The 20,781-nt window shown below is 41.6% G+C and overlaps 1 long non-coding RNA gene across 1 annotated transcript; it reads right to left on the minus strand.

Moving 5' to 3' along the window:
- Positions 1-5,546: 5,546 nt before the first annotated feature.
- LOC148101892 (uncharacterized) lies at positions 5,547-6,333 on the minus strand. Its single transcript, XR_015719335.1, has 3 exons — positions 6,217-6,333; positions 6,042-6,090; positions 5,547-5,870 (listed from the first exon to the last, which is right to left on the minus strand). It is a non-coding gene; the product is annotated as an uncharacterized LOC148101892 (long non-coding RNA).
- Positions 6,334-20,781: the final 14,448 nt, after the last annotated feature.

Raw genomic sequence — 20,781 nt, forward strand, 5'->3', positions numbered from 1 at the left:
TCCAATTTTGGCAAACCCACACAAGACTGCACCACATTCCCGTCCTTTCCTCACAGGAATGCGGTGCGGTCTTCTGCTGCTATGGCCTACTTACTTAAAAGTTCAACATATTGTACTTTCAGAGATACTTTTCTGCATATCCTTGGTTGTAATGAGCGGCTGTTGCCTTCCTCTCAGTCTCAGCCGTCTGGCTATTCTCCTGCGAGGCTTTTTAACCCAAAGAACTGCTGCACAATGGATTTCTTTTAGGCCACTCTCATTACCAGGAAAATCTTGACCTCAACAACCACGCCACATTCAGTTTGATTTAAATCGCAGTTGTCTCCACTTTGATACCCGATTCCATCTTAACTATGTCTACACGCCTAAACGCACCACTTTCTGTCATGTGATAAAGTCATTAGATAGTAGCACACATATAAGCAGTTGAACAGGTGTAACTAAAGAAGTGGGTGAGATATATATTACACATAGAAATATAACAGGCTATGTAGTGCTACACAGAAAGTCAGTAGAATATATCAAAAGAAAAGAAATACATGATAGTGAAATTATACTACACTAGTACATCATAGGATTATTACTACAGGCGTAGCATGATGTCTTGCACTATTGTGGTCAGTGTTGGGAAGGTTACTTTTAAAATGTATTCCATTACAGATTACAGATTACATGCCCCAAAATGTATTCTGTAACGTATTCCGTTACGTTACTCAATGAGAGTAACGTATTCTGAATACTTGGATTACTTAATATATTATCATGCTGTTTACAACTACATGAATGTACTATTGCTGTGATTTATTACTGTTACTGAAGGTCTGCGGCTCCGAACCGTAGTAAAGGGACCTCTGGCTAATACGGTGGGTTCATGTCGGGCTCGTAGCTGAAAACTAGCTTTACTTTGTTGTCTGGGTCAACTTTGCTAGCGAGAGACAGAGAGAGGCGTTGAAAGGCTGCTCCAACGAAACTTGTTGTTTTTGGAGGAAAACACGAACACGGTGTACAGTCGAGTCTTAATAGCTTACTTACAACTGGGCTCGTCAGGCTCTCTTCTTGGCTGCAGTGGTTATTATTATATTTACATGCTTCCAGCTCCGGTTTTTGCTCGATGACAGCTCGTACTTTTCCTTTTTCTCCCTCCCTCGCTCACAGACACATAACGTGTATGGCAGTCCATTCTCCCTGCAGCACGGACTACACTGCCCATGATGCTACATTCTTTAGAGCTATACCTGTAGCATTCTGCCTGTTAGCTTAGCACAACAACAACAGGCGCTCTCTCACCCAGGAAACACGCAGAGAGAGAGAGAGAGCGTCACCCTGTAACCATGGCAACCGTAACGCTGCCGCCTGGAACAACAGAACGTAGCTGTCAAACAAAACCCAAACAGTCCTGACCCGCCACAATATGAAACGGGGAAGTACCGCCGTGTAATCCATTTATTTCAACAAAGTAACTGTATTCTAAATACCACCTTTTTAAACGGTAACTGTAACGGAATACAGTTACTCATATTTTGTATTTTAAATACGTAACGGCGGTACATGTATTCCGTTACTCCCCAACACTGATTGTGGTAGGGTGACGGCCGCTACTGTTTATGCTGCTACTCTCATGGCCCCATTCATTATGCATCATTTTGGTGATACATAATGAATGGGACAAGATGCAAAAGGTAAATGCAGATTGTCCACATTTTAGCCGTGCAATCAAACCATCTTTTCAGAGAGCTGCCCTCCCATAACCCCGGGCTTCTTCTTTGCCATTTGTCTCAGCACTTCATGCTGTGGAGCATCATCTAAACACAGGTCAGTTGCAATAATATCTTGATAAATAAGCATAAAGAGCTCTTTGTTTTTATTTTAAGAAAGAGAGGGGAGCGTTTCTGTGGAGTCATGGGAAATGCATGCTATTCTAGAATCCTTTGGCATCTGTCGATACCTTTAATTATGAATATATTTACTAATGTGTTTAAGATGCTGAAGAAAACCTCTGGGAACCAGTGAGTCTATTTTTTCTATTTGTACAGTGAGTTCTTCCCTTTGCACTTCCCATGAAGGGCCTTTTTTGGATTCAGCACAAGTTGTTAAGAGCATCTATTCCAATACTCAAACTAGGAAGTGATTTATTTACAGCTGTTAGACACATGATGACAGCAGCCATTGTATAGCTGCATGCTTTCTGTAAGCATCACACAAAGCATGCGGAGTGGAAGAACAGCCTTACAAACAACAGGATGTGACAATGCAATGCCCCGAGTGGCCCTCTTTCTCTCGGCTTTAAACCAACATGCGAACATCTTGAAGCGCTTAATCAGATCAAGGCCTCCTTTTTCCCCTCATGTAGCCTCTCTCCTTTAGAAGTGGTGGGCAGCCCAGAGTGAACATACTCCACCCATATGCAGTATCCCAAAAAGTGTGGATTGAGGTCCGTGAGAATCCAATTAGCCCCTGGCTAAATCTTTTGACGATGATGGGGCAGAAACGCTGACAGATATATTTTTCAGAAATATGTTTTGACCTTTACTTAAGAATAAATAGGTAAATATATTTTTGATTGGACAGCCTATACGGTATCATACACCCAGTCTGATGAAGCTCTAGGCAACAATTTACAGTAGTGTCCCTTCAACCAGCATCATCACCGTTCTAAACAATCTGACACCAACAATAATAACTGTAGTCGTATAAAAGCACAGGCAAAACACTAGAAATAGCAGAGACCATGTTTACTTCTCTAACAATGCCTAAAACCAAGCTGACTAGTTATGAACTGCTGTAGTTTAATGACTAGTATAACTACCAGGAAGGACTCCTTCAACCTTAATTCTAACAAGTGGCCAAAATGAGCCTTTAGCACGAACCAATAAATGGTTCTGTGGCAGATATCTCCATTTTACACAGTGATCCAGTAAAATTCACACCTGAAAAACTAAGATGAAGCTTTACATTATAAAGGATTTATTTCCCTTTCACTGCCAAACCGTTCTTCCACAGTTTCACGTGTTGCCAGAAGACGGGACGAGAATCAGAAATCAGGAGTTTCGTGGTAAGTTTGGGGTCACGCGGAGACGCGCTCTTTGCAGTGTAGTAGCAGAGATCGCAGATTTCTCTTACATCCCTCACATTCACATTACAAAGCCACTGTTCGTCCATAAATCTCACCATCTGCAGCCCATCTCCACACTCAAACACATGTACGAGGCCCATATCTCATACTATAAATCTTGGGTTCATCTGCACACACACACACACACACACACACACACACACACGTGAAATGTCTGGATTATATGCAAAAATGCACACGTGCATGCACACACTATTGTGAGTGAACCAGAGAGGAGGGATCAGCCAATAAACAGTGAAATGAGTTAGGGGGGGAAACTTCTGCAGAGCCAGGCATCACATTTCTAAGCTTCAAACAGGAGTTTGACTCAGTAAGCTCAGTCCGGCATTGGCTGTTGGCTTCTGAGTAACTAATAACTTTGTGTGTCAGACAGCTATTCATTTACCTTGGTTTTAGAATCTCTTGCAAGCAAACTATATTTCACTTTGATGGTTTTCAGTCCAGTGTTTCATATTTTCAGAAGAGCAAACAGGTGTAGGTCCCGAGGTCCTGGCTTGCATCAAAATACAGCACATTCAGCAATTTTTGCACAAAGCAAAGCTTTTGAACTGTCATATAAATAAAACACCTATCTAAGCCCCGAGCTTTTGTGAAAGCAGGAGTGCATTAACAGACAAACATCAAAATGTGCCCAGAGTGTGACAAATGAATTTGGGAGTACGGGACCTGGAAGTTAAAAAGCTGCTTCTTGATATTTTCGAGGTGCTTAGTTCAGCATTCAGCGTTGATCAGCTGGAAAACCTGTTGCATTCACCTTAAATACTTCAGACTGCCATGACCTGGATGACCCCGGAGCTACAAGGATATATACCTGGGGGGGAAAAATATAACAAAGCAGGAACTCCAGCAACACTTGAGGCAAGAAGAACTTTAATAATAGACCAACGCGTTTCGGCTTGTGGCCTTCATCAGGGTCATAGTAAAACATTGTAAAAATTGCTTAAATACAAGACAGGAAACAGAAAAAAAATTCAAATTAACCAGTCAAAACTTCACAGATAGGTCAGCTGACATATAATAGGTAGGTATTGGTTAATTGGCTAAGTCACGCCCAAGTAAATACCGGACTAGATCAGATGGAAAAAAATATAACATCATGATAAATACACTGAATATAAAGAAATGAACTGTGGTGATTTGAGCGCTTTTCTTTCTTTTAACCTCCTAAGACCTGAACTCTTTCATGGCATGCATTTTCAATTTCTCTTTGTTTTTTGGGCTGATTGGGACCTGATGAATGTAAAAACAAAGAATTATCTTTTTATCTGATTCTGCTCTACAAGGGCCTGATATCCACATATGAGGACATTCGTTTTAAATTTCAGTATAATGTCCTCGTAAGTGGATATCAGGCCCTTGTAGAGCAGAATTCAGTATCGTGGTCTAGACAGTCCAAAATGTGATGTCCACATATGTGGACAGCAGGTTGTAGGACATTCAATATAATCAAAAATTATCCCGTTATTATTAATCCAAAAAAGACAAACTGACCTCACTGACTGATCCATAAAACACACAAAGGAGGATTTCAAAATCCTGCTCCTCACATACAAGGTCTTAAATAATCAGGCCCCATCTTATCTTAATGACCTTGTAGTACCATATCACCCTATTAGAGCACTTCGCTCCCGCTCTGCAGGCCTACTTGTTGTTCCTAGAGTATTTAAATGTAGAATGGGAGGGAGAGCCTTCAGTTTTCAGGCCCCTCTTCTGTGGAACCAGCTTCCAGTTTGGATTCAGGAGACAGACACTATCTCTACTTTTAAGATTAGGCTTCAAACTTTCCTTTTTGCTAAAGCATATAGTTAGGGCTGGACCAGGTGACCCTGAATCCTCCCTTAGTTATGCTGCAATAGACGTAGGCTGCCGGGGGATTCCCATGATGCATTGAGTTTTTCCTTTCCAGTCACCTTTCTCACTCACTATGTATTAACAGACCTCTCTGTGTTGAATCATATCTGTTATTAACCTCTGTCTCTCTTCCACAGCATGTCTTTATTCAATCACAGCAGATGGCCCCGCCCCTCCCTGAGCCTGGTTCTGCCGGAGGTTTCTTCCTGTTAAAAGGGAGTTTTTCCTTCCCACTGTCGCCAAAGTGCTTGCTCATAGGGGGTCATATGATTGTTGGGTTTTTCTCTGTATCTATGAAGCGCCTTGAGGCGACTTTTGTTGTGATTTGGCGCTATATAAATAAAATTGAATTGACAAAGATGAATTTAAAATAAAGTCAAACAGGTAGCATACTGATGTTGTCACAGAACACGGACCCCAAAGCAGACTCAGCACACCGCAGCTCAGAACTGTGTACACATTTTTATTGAACTGAAGAATCTTTTAACAACTTTAAGGAAACGAAAAACTAAGGCTCATGCCACGGGGGGAAACGAGGAGCGTGGAGCCCAGGAGCACCGTAATCAGGACCGTGGGGAAACTGCAACAGAAAGGGGAGACACAGTTAAAGAAATGAACAGCTAGACTTCATAAGTTGCCGAGGCTTACAGGTAGAGCAGGACCGTGGAGCTTGGAGGGGAGAGGTGCCCGTGAAGGGAATCCTAGGGAGGGAGGCAGGATGACAGGCAGGCCACAGGCTTCACACTGGGAGGAGACTTACAGACTGGTGAGGAGAAGCCGTCAGAGCTGGCTGAAGTAGTCCTCCGGTGATTGCCTCAAATGAGACGCAGGTGATTTGGAGGCGGCCCAGCCCGAGGGTGTGGCCACCGCAGCCTCCCACGGCTCCCTGGATGCCGAGCCACGGCCGTGACAGATGTTGGGCATAAAAAGGGAAGCAGTGACTCTCCAGACAAATCTAAGAGGGTTTTTTTCATGACTGTGTGTATCAGTGAGACCCAGGTGATAATTATTACGATTAAACGAATGTAAATTCTGCATGCTAATGTAATACACTCACGGAGTGAAGAAAACCATCAAGATCCAGCATTTTAGGTATTGGGATGTATCTAGAAGACACAACAGGCACAGTGACATTTAAAGGACACACAGAAATGAACGTCTTCTCCACAGTAATCAGGCCTTTACCACGTGTTCTGTAATTACTGCAAATTCTATACTGACACGTGTATTACCTTTCCATCATCTCTATGTTTGTGTACGTGTGTTTATGCAGTCGGATGGATATGCATCCTAAATGGTGCCAGCAGTTCTTGCAAAACAACCCAAGTCTGTCAGAGACAAAAGAAAAACAATGAGCGTTCAAAAAAACTGTTTAAATGAAGGCACGAGATAAAACAGCAGTAAATGCATAGCTAATATAAAACACTATATATTGAGTGAAATGTTGACATGCTGTTGACATCCATATTTCATTCAGAGCAATCTTCGCAGCTTCGCTGGGACAAGTATGTCAAATAAGGAGATTATCCAACACGCAAACAAAGCAAGCAGACTGCAAAAGAAACCTTAAATCACTGGCCATATGGGAGCCATCAGTTCTATTTAGGATTACATCATGTCCATAATTTACTACTCATGCATTCACACAGAAGTGGACTGTGCTGAGAACATGAGATGAACTGTGAGGTTCAGCCCCCCCCACCAGGTTTGGAAACAGCAGGCCCCAGGTGTGAGTGTTTATGAAGCAATTATATGACAAAGAGAGTTCCCTTTGCGACACACCCTGGTGTAGTGGCCTCAAAAACAGCAAGCTTTGAACTGTAATAGGTTTCCTGTGATGTTTCTGTTCTCCTGTGATTTGGGCCGTACGTCGAGAAAAGGTCAAAGCTTTGATTAATGCGTGAAGACTAATTCTACATCTCGTTTTCAGTATAAAAAGCTTGTCTGAAAGTTTAAATGGAGGTAATTTGTTCAAAATCTGACCCTATCGTCTGAGGTGCAGAAAAAATACACACTCTGGTCCCAATGTACACTGAGAAACAATAAAGGTTATGCTGATTCATGAAGCACGTTTTAAAGGATGGTACAACGTTCTCCTGATCATAGATCTTCTTGCTTGTTTCTTTTGCCAAACTGTGAGTTTAGGTTCACACCAGCCTAGAGTCGTGCTGCCAGGCTATAATAATGCTATAAAGATGTTAGTATGCTGTATTGGAGTTGCATTGTTTACTAGTGTTCAGACACTACATTTAGACTTCTTTTGTCATCAACAATTTTTATTTATTTCATTTTAAACTTCAATAACAGAACTTAAGGATAACTACATAAATAAGTAGTTTAACCCTTTAAAACCGGTCAGAGGGCACGCTCCGTTTTGCGCAACTATTTTTAAATCCCGGTAGCTCTGCAACCACGTGAGCTAGCGCAATAATTTTTTTGCATATGAAACTGGAGAAGTTGTACTTACATGTTATGCCATCAGCTTGTCCTCGGTCACAGTTTCCTTCCACATATAGCTTTGCAAAAACTGCATAAAAAGCACTTGCAGCAACAAAAACATAATATTCCAGAAACACGCTTTGCCGATCTGATCAGCTGTTCATAACACTTCCTACGTCCATCAGCACGAACTGTCGCATGTCCGCCATGACTTGCCCGAAACCGGAAGTGACGTCATTGTGCGGAAATGTAGTTTTTTTTTTACCATCAAGGCCTCATGAGCCTATACTGGTGTTTTTAAGTTATATTTGACTTTATGACTTTCTGTGTCGTTTCTGGGATGCTTAGGACTCATATTGCACTGCTGGAAATAGTTTATTTTGATGCATATGCTGCTTTTTTGCAAATTTGCATTATAATATTTATTTTCGTTTTTCCTGCAGTGTATAAAAATTGGTGTATTTCAAAAATAAAACTATGAAGACACTTAAAATAAATTTCCTGTGGTGGGAAACTATTTTTTGCAACTTTTTTGTATTTACAGTTTTGAGGGATAAGCCTCTTAAATTTCTCTAACTAGAAAAATATGTTAAAAAACAAAAACGATTTAAATTTTTTTTGTAGTTTATTGCACTTTTTTACAATTTATGTAATTACTATGCACTTAATGCATGCATATTATTAAATTTTAGGCTGTAATGGTTGTATTGATGTATAGCAACTTGAAATGCTCCGAAAAATGGCTCCACAACATGTAAAAATATAAAATAAGCTCTGGCGGACTTGGTTCTATGGTAGGTCTTAAAGGGTTAAAAAACAAACAAACAAAAACAAAACAACAACAAAAAAAAACAAAAAAACAAAAACAGAGGAAAGTTATCCTATTCTTTCTTCACACACCAATCCCCACACCACCACTCTGTCGTTACTCTTCTGTTCTTCAAGTTACAGAAAGCCAGCTTGTACAGGGGGACCAAATACAATCATATTGATGCAATTTGTCTATAAACCATAAGTCACTTTTTCGTAAGACGCCAACTTAACCACTGTCTTTAGCCACTCTTCATAGGGAGGGGGGTTCTTTTTCCGCCAATGTCTTAGCAGGACCCGTTTGGCCGTAGTAAGAGCCAGAATAATCCATCTTTTTGTATAACTGGAAAAATCTCCATCAGAAAGTTCTGTGGTTATACTAAGTATGGACAGTTTTGGTGAGATACCAAATCTCCTTTTTAGAACACTGAAAATTACCTCCATTATATTTTCCCACCAATCCCGAAGTGCCGAACAGCTCCATAAGATATGTAAAATCGAAGCGTTTTGACCATCACATCTCCAACATTCGTCCGTAGGGGCCAGGTTCCATTTATACAATTGTTGCGGTGTTCGATGCCACCTATGGATTATCTTAAGTTGAATAAATCTACTGCCTGTTTCTTTATACATAGTATTAACATTTTGAAAACATGAATTCCATTCAACTGAAGATATGTCCAATGCCATGTCCTGGGCCCAGTAGCCCATTTAGACTTCTAGCATCTTAACAAACTGTACTGAAGACAAAGTGTAGTTGAGGGTGTACGGCTTTCAAATGATACAATGTTACCTGTGATAAACTGCAGCTCAAGTGATAGAGCAGGTCACCCACTAATCGATAGATCGAACCATCAACTATGGTAGGTTGGTGGTTCGATCCCCGTCTGCTCCTGTCTGCAGACGAGAGAGGAACCCCAAGTTGCTCTCTGATGTACTGGAAGGGCTTCGAGTGCTCAGAGTAGAAAAGCGCTTGATAACAAGCAGTCCATTTACCATTCATTCCTGCATATTCAAAAAGGTCTTCAGCTAAAATGACATGTTTATCATAACTAGGTATATTCAATACTGCAAGGTTATCAACAAAAACAAGCATCTGGATGCTGTTGATGCAAATAATCGTGGATTCTCTGTGGGAAGAATAAACATGACATAAAAACATCCAGCGAACCCTGGTGAAAAAGTATGTTTTAATAATCACTCCATGGAACCAAAGAACAACATCTGGTAGAGTACTGCTGGAGCCCCACAGCATCATCTGGTAAACCAGCTAAATTGCACAAAGTCATCTGCAATACGGAGGTCATGTGTTTCTAATTGGATTTGCTTGGATGCACAAACAATTTGTCTCCAGCTTGACAATTACAATTTGTCATGTATAAAGAAGAGAAGTTAATCGAACAGTGGTGATGTTTCTAAAGTGCTCTGATGCCAGCAAAGCTACGTAACTAATCAGAATGTTTTATTTGAAATAAAAATTCTCTTTGGTTTATTCGCAGCTTCAGCTCGAATGTTACGACAGACAAAATAAAACCCACTGTTGCAAGATGTACGTTAATGACAGATCCACAGATGGAGAATATCTGAGGACTCCTCTAGACTTTTTCGTAATCTAACCAATGAGGGCATGCGCAGCCACATGTTGTCCTTCAGCTGATGGCTTTCTTGATAATAGTGATGAGGCCTCACTAAGTAAGAACACTGTGCTATTAATAGGGACTAGAATGAGAGATCATACTAATAAAGTTGCCATATTAGCTACTCCTCATTGGCCGCCAGTCCAGTTCTCTCTCTTCACATGCAAAATCCTAAATGATCAGACCCATTTGTATCTTAAAGACAACATTTCTAGTCTTCTTGTGTCTCCAGAAGTAGAATGGCGTGCTGACGTCAGCTTTAAAGTTTCTCTCAGTTGTAATTGGCTCCCAGCTTGGGCTTGGACCACAGACTATTTCTCTATTTTTACAATTAAGTTTAAATCTTTTCTTTTGAACAGCATAAGGATAGATCAACTAATTCTGTAGGGTCAGGCTGCTGGGAGACTTCCTCTTGTGCTAACAATAATCCTCTCCTCTTCTTGTTAGGATGCCTGGGTCGTTGACTCAGGGTTTTTGAGTTTATTATATCATTTATCATTTCTAGTCTTTGGTTTCTTTGAGTTCTGGTTTATGTCTCTGTCTTCTCTAGTTGCTCTGTCTCCCCTGTCAGCTGTATCCCCGTGTCAAGTTCGCATCTCTGTGTATCCTTAGTTGCTATATCCCCGTGTCCAGTCAGTGTTGGTCTGCACTGGTCCCACGTCTCTGTTCCCTCTGTTGCAATGCCTGCATGTGAGTCTGTGGCTGTATCCCAATTCAGGGTCTGCAGCCTTAAAGGCCGCATTTTAAGGCCGATTACGTCACGGCGACGCGACGAAGGCTGTCCCAATTCGAAGGCTGCTCGAAATGCGGCCCTCAAATGCGTCCTTAATTTCCCTGAATTTTAAGGACGTGGCGGTGTAGACTTCGTGGCCCAACATATCCCAGAATGCATAGCGCGGCGGTGGGTGTGGATAATTTTGCCGGAAAAAACGGCGGATGAGGGGCGCCCGAAGAGTAAACTTTAAGTAAGTACTGAATATTATGTCACTTATTTATGTGCAAATGTTTAATAACGAAGAACATTAAAACATTACTGTTGGCCACATGTCGGCAAAGTCATGTGACATTAGTGACGTTTGTACTAACTTGGTTTTAAAGCCTTTACTTTAAAATATACGCCGTTCAATAGCTGAGCTTAATCAGAGAATGATCAAAGCTCATGTAGAAACAAACAAACAGATGAACAAAAGATTTTCTCCTTCATTTCTGTCAAACAAAGCTGTATGAAACGTTTCCAGTTGTCAGTATCATGGTTGCTAGGCAACCTGGGGAGGCTAGACCGTCCCATTTCACAAGCCTCGCACTTCCGGCCTTAGCGGTCTTTAAGTACGCGGCCCTTGAGGATCGTTGCGTACTTTAAGGCTGCAGACCCTGAATTGGGATACAGCCTGTGTCTTTAGTTCAGTCTGTGTTATGTTTCCTGTTTTACTTTGAAAGTCCGTGTCTCATGTAAATGCGTCTGGTTTTGCTTCCTTTGTCTCGTTAGGCCTGATTTGCTCCAGCTGTGTTTCCCTCCTGTTACCCACTCCCTGATTGCTCCCCCTGTGTATTTAAGCCCTGTGTTTCTCTGTGTTGTGGTCGACCCTCATTTATGCTGTGTGTCCTGTCTGTCTGCTCGTGTACGTTTATTTGGATTTTTGTTACGTTTGCCAGCAATAAAAGCTGAGTTTTGAAATACACTTTTGCCTCCGAGCGTCTGCCCTTTGGGTCCTCCTTACCACCACTCCTGCCTGCACACAGCCCTAACCTGACACTTCTAGCTCCCCATGCATTTAAATACCGTTCTTATAGGTCATTAAATTTTGTTTGTTCTCTCCCATAGTCTGTTTCGCCCTGTAGTTGCCTCTCTATGCTCTTCTTTAGTGTCCATTCACCCGAGCCTGATTCTGTCAGAGATCTCTTCCATTAAAAGATAACTGCAGGTTTCTGGAGCTCGCTCTGATACTGCACAGAGTCTTTGCTGTATAATATCGGAGCGATCAGGTTACACTCATAACAGTGTAATGTGTGGTAACTCCCAGTTATGATTGATTGTGAGATTATCTAATATGTCAAAAGTTGTTTGTAGGCATCTTGTGTCAGAACATTAAATGCCTGCAGCTTCATAGGAGCTGTAGATAACCCTGTGAATCCTGTGTAACCAGGATTACGCACAGTTTCTCTTTAAAGACGGGATTAGATGGCTGGTCAGCCCCAGACGGTTCTTTTTTGTGCTTTTCCTAACCTCTGACTTGAAATGGGCTTTTCAGAAGTTCAGAAAGAGGTTTGTGCAACACAAAAAAGAAAGAGCAAGTATTTAAATGTAGCCTGAATATCTACCAGGCTGAGGCAAATGAATCCTGGATGCATTTGCTATGAATGAGAAGATGCATGTGAGGACACTTGTAAGCTAATTCTACGCAGTAAATATTATGCAGAGTTATCAACTGTTTATTTCTACATAAACACAACTAGTTGGTTACAGTGTTACACTCCATCGTGCTTCTGATTTGTATGATCAAACACTTCCATAAAACAGTTCTGAATGTTACACAAATAAAGCTCTAGATGCTGCGTTTATATTAAATGAAAATGTTTGCATGATTAAAAATATTCATTCGATTTATGATGATCCCTCCCAAATTCAGCTTCATAGAACAGCTTGAATTGAACATGAAACTTTCTTCTGTCTGTCTTTCTTCTGTTTTTAATGAGAAAACCCCAAAAGTCCAATATACTAATCAATACTGACTGTTAGCAAGATCTATTTTTCCCTAAGGTTTGTGCACAACTCAAAACTAATGTGGTGTTGTACAGTCAGGACAGATTACTTTAGTATGCAACACACACACACACACACACACACACACACACAAAGCACTGATTTAGTTAGCTTTCTGAAGCTATGCTCTGTTTGTGGTTTCTACATGTGCTGTGCATGTGTCTTATAAGGTTAAATCTGGAAAACATGCTACTCAAATCACAGACACTAATTTTTGTGCTCTATGTTGAGGTTCGGGTTAATATTTATTTACCATATCACAGAGAAACAAAAGAATACAGAGAATTTTAGAATAGAATAAGTTCTATCTGAAGATTTGCTTATAATAAAACATTTATTAACACAGATTTAAACATCAATCACTTGCTTCTAGTTGTCTACCAAGTTTTGCAAAACAGCCACGTTTAATGACCATTAATATATTATTTTTGGCGGACATGCTGCACCTAGTGATACTGCAGTTTTGTTAACATAACATTTTTTATTATTTCTGATTGGCTAGTGTGTGTGTGTGTGTGTGTGTGTGTGTGTGTGTGTGTGTGTGTGTGTGTGTGTGTGTGTGGATAGAGAGATAGATCGAGAGAGATAGATAGAGAGATAGATCGAGAGAGATAGATCGAGAGATAGATCGAGAGATAGATCGACATAGATCGAGAGATAGATCGAGAGAGATAGATCGAGAGAGATAGATAGATATATATATCTCTATCTCGATATATCTATATATATATCTATATATATATAGATATATATATATATAGATATATATATAGATATATATATATTAGGGGTGCAACGATACACAAAATTCACGGTTCGGTTCGATATTTTTTCGATACAAAAAAAATGTTCATGCCTTTTTATTAATTTGTCATTTATTAAATTTTCACGGCACATTCTGCACCACATCTCTGTGCGTTCATCATTTGTTTGAAGCCAGCTCACCTCCTGCAACCACTTTTCCGAGAATGCGCTTCTTTTGTGGTTCGGACTCCTGACATTTCTTTGGAGGTGGAGGAACACCAAAGTAATTGCTTAAAGGAGCTTCTTCGACATCTTTATGAGTTCTAAACAAATGTCTGTCCTCCTCCTGAAAATCTTATGTATTCAAACACACGTTGCAACTTCTTATCTTGTGCACGTTTTTTATTCTGACAGCGAATGCGCACCTGCGGACCACTTATGTGCAGCCCTGGTTATTTAGCTCGTCATATTGCAGCCACAGAAATTCTTTTGTCCATGAAACCATAAAGCTGCTCTTTCTTTTTGCCTTATAGTCTGATTTGTCATAACCTTTCCGTTTTGTGGTAAGCTTTTCTTTGGCTGTCACTTCTTCACCCTGACCTGTCTTGTTTGGCTCAGCAGAACTAAAATATATATCCTGCTGCTTTTACACACGCACTAACATAACGCTCAGTGATTCTCTGCGCGATCAACCTCTCACATGTTTAAGCTGCGGGAGATTTCACTTGTCATGTTTGCATAGTAAGCTAACGATTGATAAGACGATGCCAGAGGAATTGGTGCGCAAATTATCATCACTCACCAATCAGTGCTGTCGCTCTCTATACACAGTTCACGCGATTGCAAAGTGAAAGCAAAAAACAAGCGCAAATTCAAACGCGATTTCAATATGTCACATATTCACAGTGGCTCACCGATGCCAATGACATAATTACCCAGCTACATTTCCGAAAGAATGCAAAAGCATTGACATATATTTTTCCTTCCTACGATAGGCCGACGAGCAGAGCAGGGCAGCCCGACTGGAAAAATCGCTAGCCCCGGGGCGTCGGGCTAGCGATTTTGCGAGCCCTGTATCTGATTGAGGAATCACTCATCTTTGGAAAAGAGAGTTTATTACAGAGAAATGTCTCTTTCCAAAATAAAAGCTATACTATACGCTTCTTCTGGGCTATATTCTCAGCAGCATATTAAACATATCAGGTCCCCATAAGGAGAATCATGTGCTAACGGCTGTCTAAATGACTCGGGTAAAGTTTGTATGCATGCTTGTTGTTTTTGTCTGCTTCCACTTGTCTTTGCACTAGGATGCTATCGGGTAAATGTGCAGTCATATTTGTTGTGTTCCCACTAGTGCTGTCAGCCTTAATCTGAAATGAGGTTAACGCCACAACACGGCAAATCTCCGTTAACGAGCTACCCCGGATTGCCCTGTGTGTGGGGCTGGACAGCGTCAACACATTAACGAGCTAACTGCGCTAACACACTAGTTCCCACTCATGTAATTGAGCATTGCGTGGCACATCTGACATACTGTTTTACTTTAGTCCATGACACGCTTACCTTCAGGGTCATACTTCACATGAAGACCAAAATAGTTCCAGACGCCAGATCTGAATGAGGGTGGGGGAGGTTCAATTTGCCATGTTGCAACGAGCTTAACTTCTGTCTAGCTAGCTTGCCCTGCGCTCAGTGAATCTGTGTTCGACTACTCCGCCTAGGCTGCACTGTCGAGCGCAGATCCACTGAGCGCTCAACACAGACAGCACCGTCAGAAGGAAAGTTGATAAAATAAATTAAAAATGTTGTATTGTTCGATACATATGCGTACCGAACCGAAAGCACTGTATCGAACGGTTCAATATCGATACGAGTATCGTTGCACCCCTAATATATATCTATCTATCTATCTATATATATATATATATATATATATATATATATATAGATATATATCTATATATCTATCTATCTATATATATATATATATATATATATATATATATATATATATATATATATATATATATATATATATATATATAGATATCCATAGGTCCCTCATCCTATTCATGTAGCCCCTTCCGCCGGGGTTACTTGCGTAGATCCTGTGGGACTTCCAGATACAGACGGACAAAATGGTGGTGGCTAACCAACCGGACATAGTGGTGGTAGACAAACAGAAGAAGACGGCCGTAGTGATCGATGTAGCGGTTCCGAATGACAGCAATATCAGGAAGAAGGAACACGAGAAGCTGGAGAAATACCAAGGGCTCAGAGAAGAGCTGGAGAGGATGTGGAGGGTGAAGGTATCGGTGGTCCCCGTGGTAATCGGAGCACTAGGTGCGGTGACTCCCAAGCTAGGCGAGTGGCTCCAGCAGATCCCGGGAATAACATCGGAGATCTCTGTCCAGAAGAGCGCAGTCCTGGGAACAGCTAAGATACTGCGCAGGACCCTCAAGCTCCCAGGCCTCTGGTAGAGGACCCGAGCTTGAAGGATAAACCGCCCGCAGGGGCGTGCTGGGTGTTTTTAGATATATATAGATATATATATAGATATCTATCTATCTATATCTATATATATATATATCTATATCTATCTATCTATATATATATATATATATATATATATATATATATATTAAAAAAAACAAACACCCAGCACGCCCCTGTGGGCGGTTTATCCTGGACATATCTGCCGGTGGTACATACCGTGCAGGGGCCTTGCATGTCCTCCCTCACTACATCTATGAATCTTGTCTGAGGTCTTCCTTTTTTCCTCCTGCCTGGCAGCTCCATATTCAAGATCTTTTGCCCAGCATACGGTATCCACTATCCCTCCTCTGCACAGGTCCAAACCATCTCAGGTTTGCCCCAGAAGGTTGATTCTGTTCATCTGGAAGTAGTGTTTTCAGTGGGAGAAAGGTTTTGTCACAGTGCATTTGCACAATGACTAAAACTAGCCTCAATCAACAGTACATTGCGCAAATGTGCTGTTTATAAAATTGGGGAAACCTGCAGTCAGCTGAGACTGAAGAAGTCACTTGGATGATGATGAAACGTTTCTCCCACTGAAAACGTCCAGATGAGCAGAATCAACTTTTTGGGATTTACTTACCTGGATGATTGAGCATCAGTGTGCTCAGACAAATATCAGAGCTAAGATGATTGTAATTGCAGAAAGAAAGCAGTGTCTGATAATCAGCTGATCATTAGCTTTATGGTAAATGGACTGATTCTTATAGTGCTTTCCTACTCATTCATCCTTTCATGCAAGCACTTTCTGTCATGGTCCTGGGTCCTTTTGACCCAGCGTTTTGTTTTTTTATTAGTGTGATTGTTGGTTCTGTTCTTCCTCTGTTTAGTGTTTACTCTGTTCTGCCCGAGTGTTCCTGTATCAAGTCCGCGTTTCTTAGTCTGTGTCCTTGCATGTGTAAGTTCCTGTTTTATTGTGAAGGTCTGCGTCTTATGTGAGTGTTTTCAGTTCGCCTCCCTAGTCTCGTCACGTTAATCACTCCCAGCTGTGTGTAATCTCCCTGTGTTCTCTGGCTGTATCCCAATTCAGGGTCTGCAGCCTTAAAGGCCGCATTTTAAGGCCGATTACGTCACAGCGACGCGACGAAGGCTGTCCCAATTCGAAGGCTGCTCGAAATGCGGCTCTCAAATGTGTCCTTCATTTCCCTGAATTTTAAGGACGTGGCGGTGTAGACTTCGTGGCCCAACATATCCCAGAATGCATAGCGCGGCGGTGGGTGTGGATAATTTTGCCGCAGACGGCAGAAGCGGGCCGAAGAGTAAACTTAAGTAAGTACTGAATATTATGTCACTTATTTATGTGCAAATGTTTAATAACGAAGAACATTAAAACATTACTGTTGGTCACATGTCGGCAAAGTCATGTGACATTAGTGACGTTTGTACTAACTTGGTTTTAAAGCCTTTACTTTAAAATATACGCCGTTCAATAGCTGAGCTTAATCAGAGAATGATCAAAGCTCATGTAGAAACAAACAAATGAACAAAAGATTTTCTCCTTCATTTCTGTCAAACAAAGCTGTATGAAACGTTTCCAGCTGTTAGTATCATGGTTGCTAGGCAACCTGGGCAGCGCGACGGAGGTTAGACCGTCCCATTTCACAAGCCTCGCACTTCCGGCCTTAGCGGTCTTTAAGTACGCGGCCCTTGTGGACCGTTAAGGCTGCGTACTTTAAGGCTGCAGACCCTGAATTGGGATACAGCCTCTGAGTGTTTTTAAGTCGTGTCTTCTGTCGTAGTCGTTGCCGGTTCGTCTGTGTTGTTTACCTCGGTCTCCCTGCGTCTCTCCATCCGTCCTCCCTGCATCTACGTTTCTGGTTTGTTTTGTTAGCTCTGCCCAGTTAAGGTTCCAGTTTCATGTTCCCGCGCCATTGCTTTGCGAACGCCAACCTTCCGATCAGCAAATGACCTGCTCTGCCCCGGAGCTGCAACCACCCCAGTGTGGGCTCGAAAAGCGCTGTATAAATGCAGTCCATCCATCCATCCATACATTCGCTTCCGCTTATCCTTTTCAGGGTCGCGGGGGGCGCTGGAGCCTATCCCAGCTGTCATAGGGCGAGAGGCAGGGTACACCCTGGACAGGTCGCCAGTCTGTCGCAGGGCCAACACACAGGAACAGACAACCATTCGCACTCACTTTCACTCACAAATTCACACCTAGTGACAATTTGGATTATCCAATTAACCTATCCCCACAAGCTGCATGTCTTTGGACGGTGGGAGGAAGCCGGAGTACCCGGAGGGAACCCACGCAAACACGAGGAGAACATGCAAACTCCACACAGAAAGACCCCGGCCTGATGTTGGAATTGAACTCAGGACCTTCTTGCTGTACGGCAACAGTGCCAACCACCGTGCCACCGTGCTGCAGTCCATTATTATTATTATAATCACAAGTCAAACTGTATATATGGTTACTCCACCTCAAATGGTACAATTTCCTGTGTTTGAGTGAGTTTAATTCCACACTCAATCTTTATGAGTAAAAGAAGTGTTTCATCTTTTTAAAAATTGCTGTTTCTTTGATTTGCATTATAAAGAAAAAGATTCCAAGACTGTTTGTAATGAAGCATCTGGATAAATCACAGTGATGTGATGGAAATAAAATAATAAACGGAACGTGAATTTCATCTGAAACAGTTAAGATAGCCCGTGGTAGGTGTCCTGTATGAAATGCTCAGCTGTGGCGTCTGTATTCAAGTCAAATATTTGAGAAGCGGAGCAGACACCGAGAACCGATTGATCTTTTCATCCTGTATATGTGTTCGTCTGAAGGTTCAGCAGATGAGCTGCCTGTGAGCCAAGTTGAATTCACTACACACCCAGATGGAACACATATCAGCAACTCTCGTGATTTCTCTTTGTGTTTATACATTACAGCCCGCTTATCATAAACGTCGACCGTAAAACATAAAGAAACTGGTCACATGTGATTCATTATTACAGTGAACTGGCTTCAGGTTTCGAACCGATCAGATGATGTAAACAAAAAGGAGCCATATTTCCCCCTTTCCTTTGATGCTGACACATTCCTCCTCATCGTCAGTTTAAAGGGGCATTTGTAAGAGAAAATTAAAAGGATGCTACCCGCTTACATGATCAAGCTAAGTACTTAGAGCATAATAAATCTAACACAGGATGTTTTCTTTTTTCCAAAAACAAGAATTCAAAACATAAAAACAAAGACATTACTCATTCTAATGAATGCTTCGAATAGTGTATTCAGTTCATGCATCGTGCAGCATTTCTCAAAGTCAAATACACTGTAAGGATATTGGTATGCCAGACACTGCACTGATTCCACCTTCCATAATGCCTGAAGTGATGGTCTGCTACATGACTAAGGCTACGTTCACTCTGCAGGTCTTGATGCTCAATTCTGATTTTTTGATCAAATCCGATTTTTTTGTCTGCTCGTTCACACGACAAATAAAATGTGACAGCAAACGCGCTCTAGTGTGAACGCTCAAAAGAAGACGTCACACACAACGCGCTCTGTGTAGACCCAGAGCAACAGTATGTTTGACTGATGGCCTTAATATAAAGACTTCGGATTTCACGTTTCCCAATTTTTGCTTTAAGTTATTTTGTTATTTACATAATAATGTAAATAACAAAATAATGATCCTTATTGCTGTTTTAGAGGAGCGGTGCTTCAAAGGATAGTTGCAGATTTCTGTCAGAATCTGCAGATTATACAGTACAAATAAAATGTTCACGTTTCTCCAACGTTGTCTTCCCAACAGTTTCACTGACATCTACACGGGATGGCCAGGAAGTGTTCACGATGGCTGTATCCCAATTCAGGGTCTGCAGCCTTAAAGGCCGCATTTTAAGGCCGATTACGTCACCGCGACGCGACGAAGGCTGTCCCAATTCGAAGGCTGCTCGAAATGCGGCCCTCAAATGCGTCCTTCATTTCCCTGAATTTTAAGGATGTGGCGGTGTAGACTTCGTGACCCAACATATCCCAGAATGCATAGCGCGGCGGTGGGTGTGGATAATTTTGCCAAAAAAAATGGCGGATGAGGGGCACCCGAAGAGTAAACTTTATGTAAGTACTGAATATTATGTCACTTATTTATGTGCAAATGTTTAATAACGAAGAACATTAAAACGTTACTGTTGGTCACATGTCGGCAAAGTTATGTGACATTAGTGACGTTTGTACTAACTTGGTTTTAAAGCCTTTACTTTAAAATATACGCCGTTCAATAGCTGAGCTTAATCAGAGAATGATCAAAGCTCATGTAGAAACAAACAAACAGATGAACAAAAGATTTTCTCCTTCATTTCTGTCAAACAAAGCTGTATGAAACGTTTCCAGCTGTTAGTATCATGGTTGCTAGGCAACCTGGGCAGCGCGACGGAGGCTAGACCGTCCCATTTCACAAGCCTCGCACTTCCGGCCTTAGCGGTCTTTAAGTACGCGGCCCTTGAGGATCGTTGAGGCTGCGTACTTTAAGGCTGCAGACCCTGAATTGGGACACAGCCGATGTCTTCTCCGGCGCTGATAATTAGCGTCTTTCTTGTGTCAGTGATGTAAAAGACGGATTTAATGCGACTTGACCATCAAACAGCAGCTTTCTAAAACATCGGATATGTATCGGATTCAGCACCACAAACGAAAGTGACCCAGATCGGATTTGAAAATATCGGATTTGTGCCGTTCACACTGTCACACCATGATCGGATATGGGTCGCATAGGGTCAAAAAAATCAGATTTGATGCGCTTTCGCCTGCAGTGTGAACGCAGCCAAAGTCACGATCCCAGGTAAAAAAACGCATTTGCCCAGCATTTCTTTCAGTTCTACATTTTGAATACTATTTCCATTTCCACCGTATGCTGATTATCTATTGACGCTTCAGT

The sequence above is a fragment of the Neolamprologus brichardi genome, chromosome 7 (genome assembly GCF_056152115.1).
Source record: "Neolamprologus brichardi isolate AB-2024 chromosome 7, ASM5615211v1, whole genome shotgun sequence".
Taxonomy (NCBI): Eukaryota; Metazoa; Chordata; class Actinopteri; order Cichliformes; family Cichlidae; genus Neolamprologus; species Neolamprologus brichardi.